General features: G+C 33.8%; 1 pseudogene; it reads left to right on the plus strand.

Moving 5' to 3' along the window:
- Nucleotides 1-3,676: 3,676 nt before the first annotated feature.
- LOC107425094 (L-type lectin-domain containing receptor kinase IX.1-like) lies at nucleotides 3,677-7,740 on the plus strand (annotated as a pseudogene).
- Nucleotides 7,741-12,308: the final 4,568 nt, after the last annotated feature.

A 12,308-nucleotide genomic window follows, 5' to 3' on the forward strand; every position in this document is an offset into this window, starting at 1 on the left:
GACAGTGCATTTCTAATTTGCTATATTTTATTCGAGCTGCTTTATTATTATTATTATTGTTATTGTTATTATTATTATAATAGGTTGGAGTTGGTCAAATCATCCGGATTTTTATCGGTAAAATAAACCAATTCAGCTATTCTAAAACTATTCCAGCAAATAGTCATTAGCCGGCACATACTTGTTTGAATTTTTAATGTGTGTGAACTGGTCATAGATATGTTCTCACTTAATTGATATCTACTTTTCAATTATGCAAATATTTCCATTTGACTGATATTTGCGGTGATGCGTTTTTTGTCCGTTCTCTTATAATGCTTTGATTGGCTCATTAAATCAAAAACCATTTTTCTCCCATTGGACCTAATTGGATAAGTATTATATTTTTTTTTATTAATACCATCATTAATATTGAATATATTATTTTATTATAATAATTATAAATTGTGACATATGTCAAGCCTGGGTAAGCATGTTGACGTGTCTATGGACATGTGTCAAATGACAATATGTTCTGAAAAACTACAAAAAGGGTCCATTAATTTTGGAGCTAGTAGATTGTGTATACAAGCTTTTAGCTTGATGAGTCACTTGAGAAAACTGGTTGTAAAGAGCATATATAGCTCAATTGGAGATTCTAGTTAATAACAAGTTGCAAACCATGGATTCATCATCAATTGTTGCTTTTTTAGATATGAATTGGTAAGTTGATCTTGTAAAAACGTGCATGCTTATTATATTGATTATTAAATCATCAAACAAAGTTTTGTTTATTTCGCTTCGTTAACAGCATGCAATTTTATCGATATTGACCAGCAACTCACCAGTAACTCCTGCATATGGAGTTATTTTTTTTAAGAAAGACTACAAGAATTTTAATCTTTAGTGACAAAATTCTTAGCAATAAAAGTAAAATGAAAAACTGTCATGTAAGATCTGTATTTATGATAAAAATAAGTCTGTTTAGCTATTAGGTTTTAAAACAGTTTTCTGTTTATTTCCAAAACAAAAAAATTACTTGTTTGGCCATCAATTTTAAAAAATAAATTAAAAAATTTTTTTAAAAACATTAAAATGATATTTTTTGTCTTTTATTTTTTAATTTTGAAAACTACTTTCAAACATCACTGATCAAACACTATTATTTTTAAAAAACAAATAAAAATAATTTTTTTTATTTTTTATTTTTAAAATAATATTTTAAAAATTAAAAACAAAAAACATGGTCAGGGCCTTAAGTTTTTTCGTCACTAAGATTTGTGGCCAATAAAACAATTTTGCACTAATGACAATCTATTTCTCAAATTGTAAAATTACAACCAGACCCCCCAGAAAGAGTGTACAATGAAAGAACAAGAAAAGTAGATTATGACTTTTCAAAAACTGAGAGGATAATGATGATATTTTAAAAACCAGACAAATTAAATTATAATCAAATCCGTTTTCAAATCAGGTGGATGAAATGAGCTCCCAGACGCTTTTTTGCCAATCAGTGGGCAACTTTTTTCTTCTTCTGGTAGAACCGGTCTACATCTTGATTGTCTTCTCTAGGAATATGAATGGCACTATTATGATAAGGTATTTTTTCCAAATTTTGAAGGAGCGCTGTTATATCATCAAATATGGTAGGCGTGTCACATGTTAGAGAGTAGTTGTGCGAGATTTTAAAGCCATCAATGAGAGCTTTCTGGTTGAACGTGCAAAAAAAGCAATTGATAGTAACAAGTTTAAAGCTTTGTACGATTTTTCAAAATAAGGAGTTTATGGTTCAAGCTCGCAGTAGTGTCGATTCATACATTATTATTTGAAGAGCTTTTATGTGGCCTATAGTTTCAACATTTTTTTAATCTACATCTATATTATTAAATTAGCATCCAAACGTTCTCATGCGACATTATTCCAAAACCTTCAAATTAAGTTTAACTTTTTATCTTCTAAATTACATTAACCATAGCATAATTTTAATTCTGATTATACCTTATTTAGGAAGAGGAATTTCCTTGTGCACCGGCATTTTTAAGTTAAAGAATCATAACCTGTAAGATTTACACTGATGCTAACTGCTTACGAACTTTTGAAACTTAATATTGTGCAAAGAAGTTGAAATTTCAAAGGATTGGTGTCAAACACCCTCATTTGAATACACGGCATCAACGTCAAGTCTTACGTTTAAATTATCAAGCTAAAAAAGTCTTCGTCTATAATATCACGTACAGAAATTACTCTCCATGAAGTTTCTTAATTGACAATAATGAAATGTTGTTCGAAATTCGAGTGTCACACGAATTTTTTTTCTAATTTTTTTTGTGGAGTGAGAAAATCTGAAACCCAAAGAAAGAAAAGAAACGAAAAAGAAAAACAGAGAAGAGAGAGAGAAGAAAGAACTATGTTTAGTTTTCTGGAAACTTCGATGCAACTATTTTCATTAACTATGTTGATATTTATACAATAGACAAAACTGTATATTTTGTTGTTTCATTTTTTATTTTATTTTTTTGTTTTTTTGTTTTTAACATAAAGTGGTTGCTGTTTATGTCATATCAGTAAAAGCATTTTGACGTGGCTACTTCTTACAACATGGAGTTACTCGGATATTTATTTATACATATTCACTAAGGATTGATTTACACTATGGTTAATCAAGAAATTGATGAAAGAAAAAGTATCGTATTTATTTGGTTATATATTGAATTGCTACTAGAGATTCGAGTTTTGGATTTGAAAGAGAAAGTCAATGGCGTGTGTATATATATATATATATATATTATAATATATGTACTATATAAATAATTTTTTGGTCATATAATAAATTGGTGGAATGAGAAATTTTGATTTGGCAAAAGCAGTGCCATTGAATTTTTCCTGAAGGACCCACTCTCTGCTTAAAAGAGTTATATACGAACTTCACTAATCTTTTATTGCAAGAGAAAGAAAAACATCTCTATAATTATTAAAAATATGATGAAAGTGGATTATTAAAGTCACGTGTTAGTTTTTTTAAGATTTTTATTTAATTTTAAGAATAAATCATTTCTTTTAAGGAAAAAAAAAAAATAGAAGTTGGGTAAGTCTATTGTCGAACTGTATATATTATTCACTGCTCTTACTTTTGCAAACACAGGGCAAAACCTTATAACAAATTGGCTTACAATGGTTTATCGGACGGTCATAATCCAGTAAACCATATGCATCACCAAGCTTTATAATGGATGCCCATCACATTGCATTTAACGGTTCACGATATTATATATATAACACTTCTAAGAAAATTCCACTGAGGGTTTTTAATTACTGGTTCATAATTTTAAACCTACACTCTGTGTATCTGGTTGGTTTTTATTTTGTGATATTAACATCTAAACTAAAATCTGGCAAGTAAGTAATCAGTGAGTACACTTTAAAGCTGACCATTCAATTGACCTCGTCAATGACACCAAGTTCTTATAAAAAAGGGAAAATAACACCTTGTAATTAGGACAACCATATAGCGAACTAGTCGTTGGCCACTCTTCCCAAAATCATCCCCCCTCTTCTCTCCCTCTGCATTCTTGCTCTATATGCCTTTCCAACCATGGCTCTTAACCCATGTCCATACCTCTCCAAAATCATCTTCTTCCTGTTGCTAATCACAAATGCTGAGTCAGTTTTCTTCAACTTTACCTCTTTCCATCCAAACATGCCTGAGATAAAATCCGAACAGGATGCATTTCCATCCAATAATGTTATTCAGCTCACAAAGAATCAAGTTGATGGTAAACTTAACGGCAGCCTTGGCCGAGCCTCGTATAGTGAAAGTATGCAACTTTGGGATGCCAGTGAAAAGGGTTGTTGTTGACTGATAAAGGAAAGTTATTTTTTATTGAATAAGAAACTAATATTTATATACAGGTACAGTTGGTGTAGATGACTATAAATGAGTACTGATAAAAACTATTTACAACACAGATAAGGGAATCTTGAAGATAGATTCACTTGAACTACTAATCTCTATCATGCCCCCTCAAGCTAAGTGTGGAAAGAACACTTAGCTTGGGTCGAAGAAACTGTAACCTTTGTTTGGATAGTGGCTTGGTGAGAGCATCAGCAATTTGCTCTTTGTTACAAATGTGACACACACGCAGATCACCTTGAGATACCTTTTCACGGACAAAGTGGAAGTCAACCTTGATATGTTTCATCTTAGAGTGAAGAACAGGGTTGGCACAAATGTACGTAGCACTCACATCATCACAATAGATGATTGGAACTTGAGGTATAACTAATTTCAACTCAGATAACAAAGATCGAAGCCAACATAATTCAAATGTAGCAATAGCAACCGAGTGATACTCAGCTTCAGTAGAGGAATGAGAGATCGTATGTTGCTTCTTGGACATCCAAGAAATTGGGTTGGAACCAAGATACATGACATATGCAGAGGTTGAAGTACTGTCATCCTTATTACTAGCCCAATCAGCATCGCAAAAGGCTTGAAGAAATGTGGAAGTGTTACGTGTAAGAAATAAACCAAAGGAACTTGTACCTTTAATATACCAAAGAAGTCTTTTGACAGCAGCCCAGTGAGTTTCAGTAGGCTTATGCATAAATTAAGACAATTTATTGACAGCAAACGAAGTATTAGGACGGGTCAGAGATAAGTATTGAAGACTTCCAACAACCTGGCGATACTGAGTGGCATCGGTCAGATTAGTTCCATCCATGAGAGTTAGAGTAGCAGAGGTTTCTTTTAGATCATGATTTAAGCCATTGAGTACATAAATTGTTATCTCTTCATCTTTGAGTGGTTCATTAAGTAAGGCTAATTCGTCTACTGCTGCTTTGATTTCAAAAATATAAGTTGTGATACTGCATGATCCTTGTGGTCGAACAAGGTTTTCCCTCCATAACTCACATGATGTTTTAGCTGAAGCCACCATTGATGCAAGGTCAGGAGACAGAGAGGCAAGGAGAGATCCAAAAAGAAGGTAAGTGCGTAACCATAAAGGAGAGAGCCATCAACATAACTGGTAAGTGCGTAACCATAAAGGAGAGCATCCCATTGTGCTTTCCAAGTGAAGAAGTTAATTGGGGTGAGCCGAATTGGTGCTTGTGTAGCAACGTTAATGAAGACCAAATTGGCAAAGTCATAGGTAGGAGTATCAGTCAGAGAAGAGTAAGAAGCAGAAGAGATGGGTGTGTGGTCAGCCATAGCAAAGAAAAAAAGGAAGAAAAAAAAAGAGAAAAGAATGAAAAACTCAGCACAGATTGGATCGGAAAAAAAAACTTTGTTAGTGCTTTTAATGCTCTGATACCATGAAAAAAGTTGTTGACTGATAAAGGAAAGTTATTTTTTATTGAATAAGAAACTAATATTTATATATAGGTACAGTTGGTGTAGATGACTACAAATGAATAATGATAAAAACTATTTACAACAAATAAGGGAATCTTGAATATAGACTCACGTGAACTACTAATCTCTATCAGCCAGAACAGGAAGGCTCACAGACTTCACCACTCATTTCTCATTCATCATGAAACAAGTCGATCCAATACAACAAGTAGTGTCCGGTGATGGCATGGCCTTCTTTATTGCATCATTTGAAGCAAAAATTCCCAAGACCTTAAGTGGTGGTTACCTTACACTATGTAGGGGTAGAAAATAAATAACTTCTATTATATTAATGACATTTACAACACAACTACATAGACACACATACATAATAGCACACACATACATAATAACACTTGGGACTCTTTAACACTTAAAACACCCGACATACTTTAATGACTCTAACATACTTTACTGACTCTAACATGAGAGCTCTCTCACTCTGGGAGCCTACTCTACCCACTTGAGTAGCTCACATTAGATGGCAGCCATCTTTCCTTTATATAGCTTGCCCATGTCGGTTGCTGACATTCTTAAGGCTTCTAGATTTCTCCACAACGTTGGTGCTCCACATTGCAATCTTAGATATTTTCTTCACCAATTCCAAAGCTTTACTTGCTGTCCATGTACATAAAACATAATAGAGAATTCTAGAAATCTAAATCAATGTTGAATATCCTTCACACTATTCAGTGGCAAAACTGCCTTGGATGCCTCAAGAAATCAAATTGTTGCCGTAGAGTTCGATACTTTTTCGGAACGAGTGGGATAACAGCTCTGGTCACATAGTATCAACTCCCTCGTCTCAGTGGCAAATGTAACATGGGCAGATGGCCTTAAAAGCGAATCAACATCAAATCGTGGGTAAGTTACAACTCCACCACTCATAATCTAAGTGTATTTCTTACATACGCTGAAAATCCAAAATTTAGTGGGGAGTCTAGCCTTTCATATGTTGTTGATTTCAGGAAGTTGCTGCCTGAACGTGTTAGATTTGGTTTCTCTGCATCCACCGGAGATGTAGTAGAAATACATAACCTTCTTTCTTGGTCATTCAACTCAACCTTGGAGGATGTGAAAAACGAAAGCCCTGTGGATGATAAAAACAAAGCCCGGCGGTGGATAAGAAAAAAGAAAAAAGAAAAAGAGGCAAAACTGGAGTGTGGGTTGGTTTAACCGTAGGATTTAGTGTTTTGGTCTTCAGATTAGCTCTACTTTGGGTTATTTTGAGGAGGCAGGTAGGAATAAGGAAATAAAGGAGGAACACGAAGCCTCCATGGATGACGAATTTCAGAAAGGAACTGGGCCAAAGAGGTTCATGTACTATGTATTGAGCCGTGCGATAACAACTTTGCAGAGGAAGGGAAGCTCGGAGAAGGAGGATTCGGAAGTGTCTACAAGGGTTTATTAGCTGAATCCAACCCAGAAATTGCAGTGAAGAGGGTTTCAAGAGATTCAAAGCAGCGAAAAAAGAAGTACATATTAGAAGTGAAAATCATCAGCCGTTTGAGACATAGGAATTTGGTTCAACTCATTGGTTGGTGCCACGAACAGGGTGACTTCCTTCTTGTCTACAAGTTTCTTCCCAATGGGAGCCTTGATTCTCATCTATTCCATGGGAAAGTCACGCTAACTTGGACACTAAGGCATAAGATCGCCCTTGGCTTGGCCTCTGCCCCGTTGTATCTTCATGGAGAGTGGGAGCAATGTGTGTTGTGCATAAAGATATCAAGTCAAGCAATGTCATGTTGGATTCGAATTTCAATGCTAAGCTTGGAGATTTTGGCCTGGCGAGGCTTGTAGACCATGAATTGGGCTTACAACCAACAGCTTTGGCAGGAACTTTAGGATACTTAGCCCCAGAATATGTGGCAACTGGTATAGCTAGTAAAGAATCCGATATGTATAGTTTTGGGGTGGTTGCTCTTGAAATCTGCTGTGGAAGAAAGGCAATTGAGCAAAAGGCAGATCCGAGCGAGGCAAAGTTGGTTGACTGGGTTTGGAACCTCTATGGACAAGGCCAAATTCTTGAAGCTGTTGACAAGGGATTAAGAATGGACTTCGACGAGCAGCAGGTCAACTGCTTGATGGTTATAGGGCAGCGGTGTTACCATTCTGATCTGGCTATCCGGCCCTCTATAAAGCAAGTGATAAATGTTCTCAACTTTCAAGCTCCATTGCCAAGCCTGCCAGCAAAGTTGCCAGTGCCAATGTATGTTGCCTCTCCATTGGAAATGTGTGGATTCTCATATATATCATCTGGTCCTCCGCATACAGGGTCGCTTACGGGCAAAATGCAGGGTGCTTGTAGCAGTTGCACTACTAATTCGTCAACATCAGCAGGCTCTTCTGAAACACTATTGAAATAATCACAAAGCAGGGATGTAGAATGTCAAAAGTTTCTTCTTTTTTTTTTTTTTTTTTTTTGTTTAACGACCAGTCGAAAGAAAGGAAGAAAATTAAGAAAGGAAGAAATTAGTCAGCCTCAATTAGATAATATTGTTGTGTGTGCTCCTTCATTTATGCTAATAATTTGTTGGTTTTTTTTATTTTTTTTTGTTTTTTTTTTCTTTTTATGCTAATAACTTGTCGGTCGATCAGTAATTTAAGTGGGGACTATGCTAATTCACTCTGTGGAGTCAATATCCTCACAAAAAATCTTTCGATCTGAAGGATGTAGTTAAAAATTGTATACTGGCTGTTGTTTAGCAGGTGGTTATTTATTTTTCCTTTTTTTATTTTTTAAACATTTGCTGCAAATTATGAATTTTGCAGATTAGCAACTGTATCTTTTTCAAAATTAGACATCATTGCACGTTATGATTATCTATCCGTTCCTTAGCATATCTTTGTTTCTTTTTTTCTTTTTTGCATTACATATCTTTTTCCTTTTTTTTTGGGGGGGGGGGGGGGGGGGGGGGGGGGCGGGGGGGGACCAAATATGTCTTTTTTGCAATACATATCCTTTTTTCTTTCTTCTTTTTTTTTTTTTTTTTTTTTTTTTGCAAAGACATATTTTGTTTCTTTCTTTTTTCTTTTTCTTTTTTTTTTTACACGTTTTGAAGCACATTTCCACTCCACCATGCACTATCATGTCGCTTGTTTACAAAAAATAAAAAAAAAATCAAAAATAAAAAATGAACACTTTTGTGATACTGGCTAAAAACACTCCAACTTTCAAGTCAAAAAGTGTTTTGAATATTAATGTCAAAGTGTTGATGGAGATAGCGAAAGATGGGCGTACCTAATCCTGGAAGAATAAAAGTGTATTACAACCGTTCTTTTGACATGTTATTACCTTGTTCCACAAGAAAAACCGACTTCCAACCCTAATGGGTTAGACCACAAAGCTATATATTAGGGGGGAAAAAAAAAAGGAGAGGATTTCTTAATAACCTTTAGTTGAAAACAATGTCAGATTGTAGTTCCACGAAGTGAGATATTGAATCTATCCAAGTGTTGGTCTTGAAAATTTGTTAAGAAAGTAACATGGATGATCAGGGATAAGTTAAGTTTGGAATTATTACATTGCACACATTGTTGCTTCTTGTTGATTGATTCTTTCAAACATTCCATGACGAGGATGCAAGGCAAGAAAGGGTAAGATGAATGGACAATATAGTAAGGTGGATTGTGATGACTAGGGGTGAACTAGTGTGATGCTATCGGGGTAAATATAAGCCGGTGTGAGGCATTAGCAGGCTATTTTATCAACGAAGGCCACATGGCATCCAATCCTACATCATTCATATGTGGAATAGTAATGGTTTAAATGTAAAGTAAACATTTTCTTAACAACCAGGCCTTTTCAAAGCAGTTGGTTTCAGAGTTCGAAAAGTTAAGCATACTCTAATACAAATAATTCTAAAATGGTGGTGTCTTGGGAATTTTCATTGAAAAATCCCATACATTATGGAGTGCAGTAAAAAAAATTATAGACAATATCGATAGAGCATGAGAGTGGGATTGTAACAATCATCCCAAGAAATACCTAAAATTTTTTAATTTTAATTAAGTTGACTTGGTTTGACTAGCTAAACTGTATGTGGATCCTAAATTTGACTTTTTTGTATAACCAGGTTTCAGCTTTGACCAGTATACCATTGAATAGAGCTCGTTGACATAAATTCATAGATTAGTGGTATGTCCAATTTTAAAAAACAGTTTAAAAGTTATGAATTTGGGAAGGTTTAACTTCAAACTTTTTATCAACATCAAAATCAATATCAATTATGTCTTAAAAGGGCTTGGTTGTGTATATATACTAGGGTACCAGCTTGTATGTGGGGAAACAATACTCAAAGTACCCATATATACTAGTTTTCTCCTTTCCCATTGGCAAAACCCGATCTGCACACATCCAGTGTGCAACAGAGCAATCAGGCCAAAATACCCAAAATTTGACCCAATCCTTTCTCACTGCAACCTCCACCGGATTATCCATCCCACCACCAGCCGATCAACCAAAACCCAAGCTAGAATATGCCTCCACAAGTTAAGCTTTGAGCAAAAAGCCTTCAAGGCCATTTTGGTCCAAACACTGGAATCCAACAGCTTTTCGACTTTGGGACGTCCTAATCTACTAAATTTAGACATCTTGAATCCAAATATGGCCTTGATTTTGCTTAATTCCAAGCCATTTGTGAGTTATGAGGATTTGAAGTTTTGGCTGGGATTTTCCAGCCACCATCTACGATAATTAATTGAGGTAAGTTCATCATTATGTTACCCATCTTTTAAGCTTTTCATTGGTATAAAGTTTGTGAATTTTAGACCTCATTTAAATATATTTCCATTTTTGGATCAATTAATTAAATAGCGAGTAAAATTGAATAGTGTTTGGATAACATAAGACTAAATTGAATTTGATTTTGTATAATTAGATATTAATAGATACCATTGGAGGGTTTAATTCATAAAATTAGCCTTTCGATAAAAAACTACAATTTTGAGTACGTGATCCTAAGGATTCACAATATAATTGGACCACTTAGTATCCAATTTAGGTAATTTTATAGTTGAATAAAAATATTTTAAAATATTTGATACGCACCAATATCTTTGGTTTGGTTTTTTTAGCCTAAAAATAATTATAGGTACCCCACATTACACTTAGAGGCAACCCTACAGAAAAGCAGGAATAATCATCTCCAATATTTATGAGTGGCTTACTTTTTACATGAATTTGGACAAACTAGTCTGAAATGTATCAGTAGCAGCCTCTTTTCAAACACTATTGAAATAATCTCAAAGCTGGGATGTAGAATGTCGAAAGTTTCTTCTTTTGTTTTACAACCAGTTGAAAGAAAGGAAGAAAATTAAGAAAAGAAGAAGTTAGTCAGCCCAATTAGATAATATTGTTGTGTGTGCTCCTTCATTTATGCTAATAATTTGTTGGTTTTTTTTTAAATTTTTTTCTTTTTATCTATATATTGAAATATTATTCGATATTGCATGTGTTCGTTTGTTCACATTTTAAGTGGGATTCCATTAGATATTCTTTAGGGATTATTCAGTGGGACTTCACTAGGCAGGATCATCCGGGAAAGCCTGGGAGGGTTCTTAGGGCGGGTCCTATCAGTAAGCCTGACTATATATATATACACAATAAACTTGACCCTTGGATTATTTCAAAGGCTGAGATAAAAAATTCATTTATAATCGTCTAGATCCCAACATGATTCACTTTGCCTAAACAAGTTTAAGATTAAAAAATAGATTTATGATTCACTGAATCCCCACAATATTCACTTTTCCCAAATAAAAGAATTTAGTATGTCATTATATCTATATTTAACCACTAATTGATTTTTAAATTTAGCCATTGATATGATTCAATGACTAATAAAGGAGAACCTAATGTTAAAACTATCAAATTGACTTGATGTAAGCTGGCTTTAAATATACGTACATACAACAATGCTCTTATTATGTCAACCTAATTATCATTGAGACTTTTTTTTTTTTTCAGCTTTTGGATCATTTCAAGGACTAAGATTAAAAAATGCATTTGTTATCATCTGGGTACGTAGAGGGTTATATCACTGAATCTATATTTGATCAACAATTGAATTTTAAATTTTAACTTCTGGTGTGATCAAATGATTAATAATGAAAGATCTTATACTAAATAAATTAGGTCAACCTGATATAAATCTAACTCTCTTTATGTATATGTGTTAACTACTAGTTGTTATTTGAGCTCAAATCATTTGAAATAAACCAATTTCAGTTGCAATATAATTCAAAGACCCATTATGATTCACTAGAAAATCCAGCGAGAGTTATTAACCCATGTTGATCGGCAACTGACCACTAGCTCCCACTTCTCCTGAATTCTCTTTACTGAATATTTATTTGGATATATTTCATCAAATTTGGAATAATTAAAGTTTAATCTTCTAAGTCTTGAAAATTAGAATTAACACTCTATAGAGGATGTTAATATTATAAGGAAAGAAAGTAATAATTTTAGGACACCTAAATGGAAGTTAATGACATTTTTAAAACTAGAAAGATCAAATTGTATTTAAATTAAAATTTAAAGTAGATAAATGAAATTAATCTATTAGGTTTGCTATAGAAAGAATTAAGTTCACTTTGTAAAGTGAAAACTTAACACTTAACATCATTTCAAAAGAGCCAATTTGGCTCCATAGTGGACACTTCTTTATAAAACAAACCAATGTAATAGACCTGTACACTCCAACATACAACTAACCTTCTCGAAATGATATTTGCCATTAGGTTATTACCTTATGAAATCAATCTGGTCTTTTTTTTTTTTTAATTTAATAGCAAAATCAATTAACCTATTTATCTTTATGCTAACTTTCGTTAAAACCCGGACAAGTATTGCAAATGAAAGGATGGGCTTGAAAATAAAACCTGGACAAGTACTTAGATTACATGTATTTAGAAATTTTAATTGAGAACT

This window comes from Ziziphus jujuba, chromosome 7 (assembly GCF_031755915.1).
Source record: "Ziziphus jujuba cultivar Dongzao chromosome 7, ASM3175591v1".
Lineage (NCBI taxonomy): Eukaryota > Viridiplantae > Streptophyta > Magnoliopsida > Rosales > Rhamnaceae > Ziziphus > Ziziphus jujuba.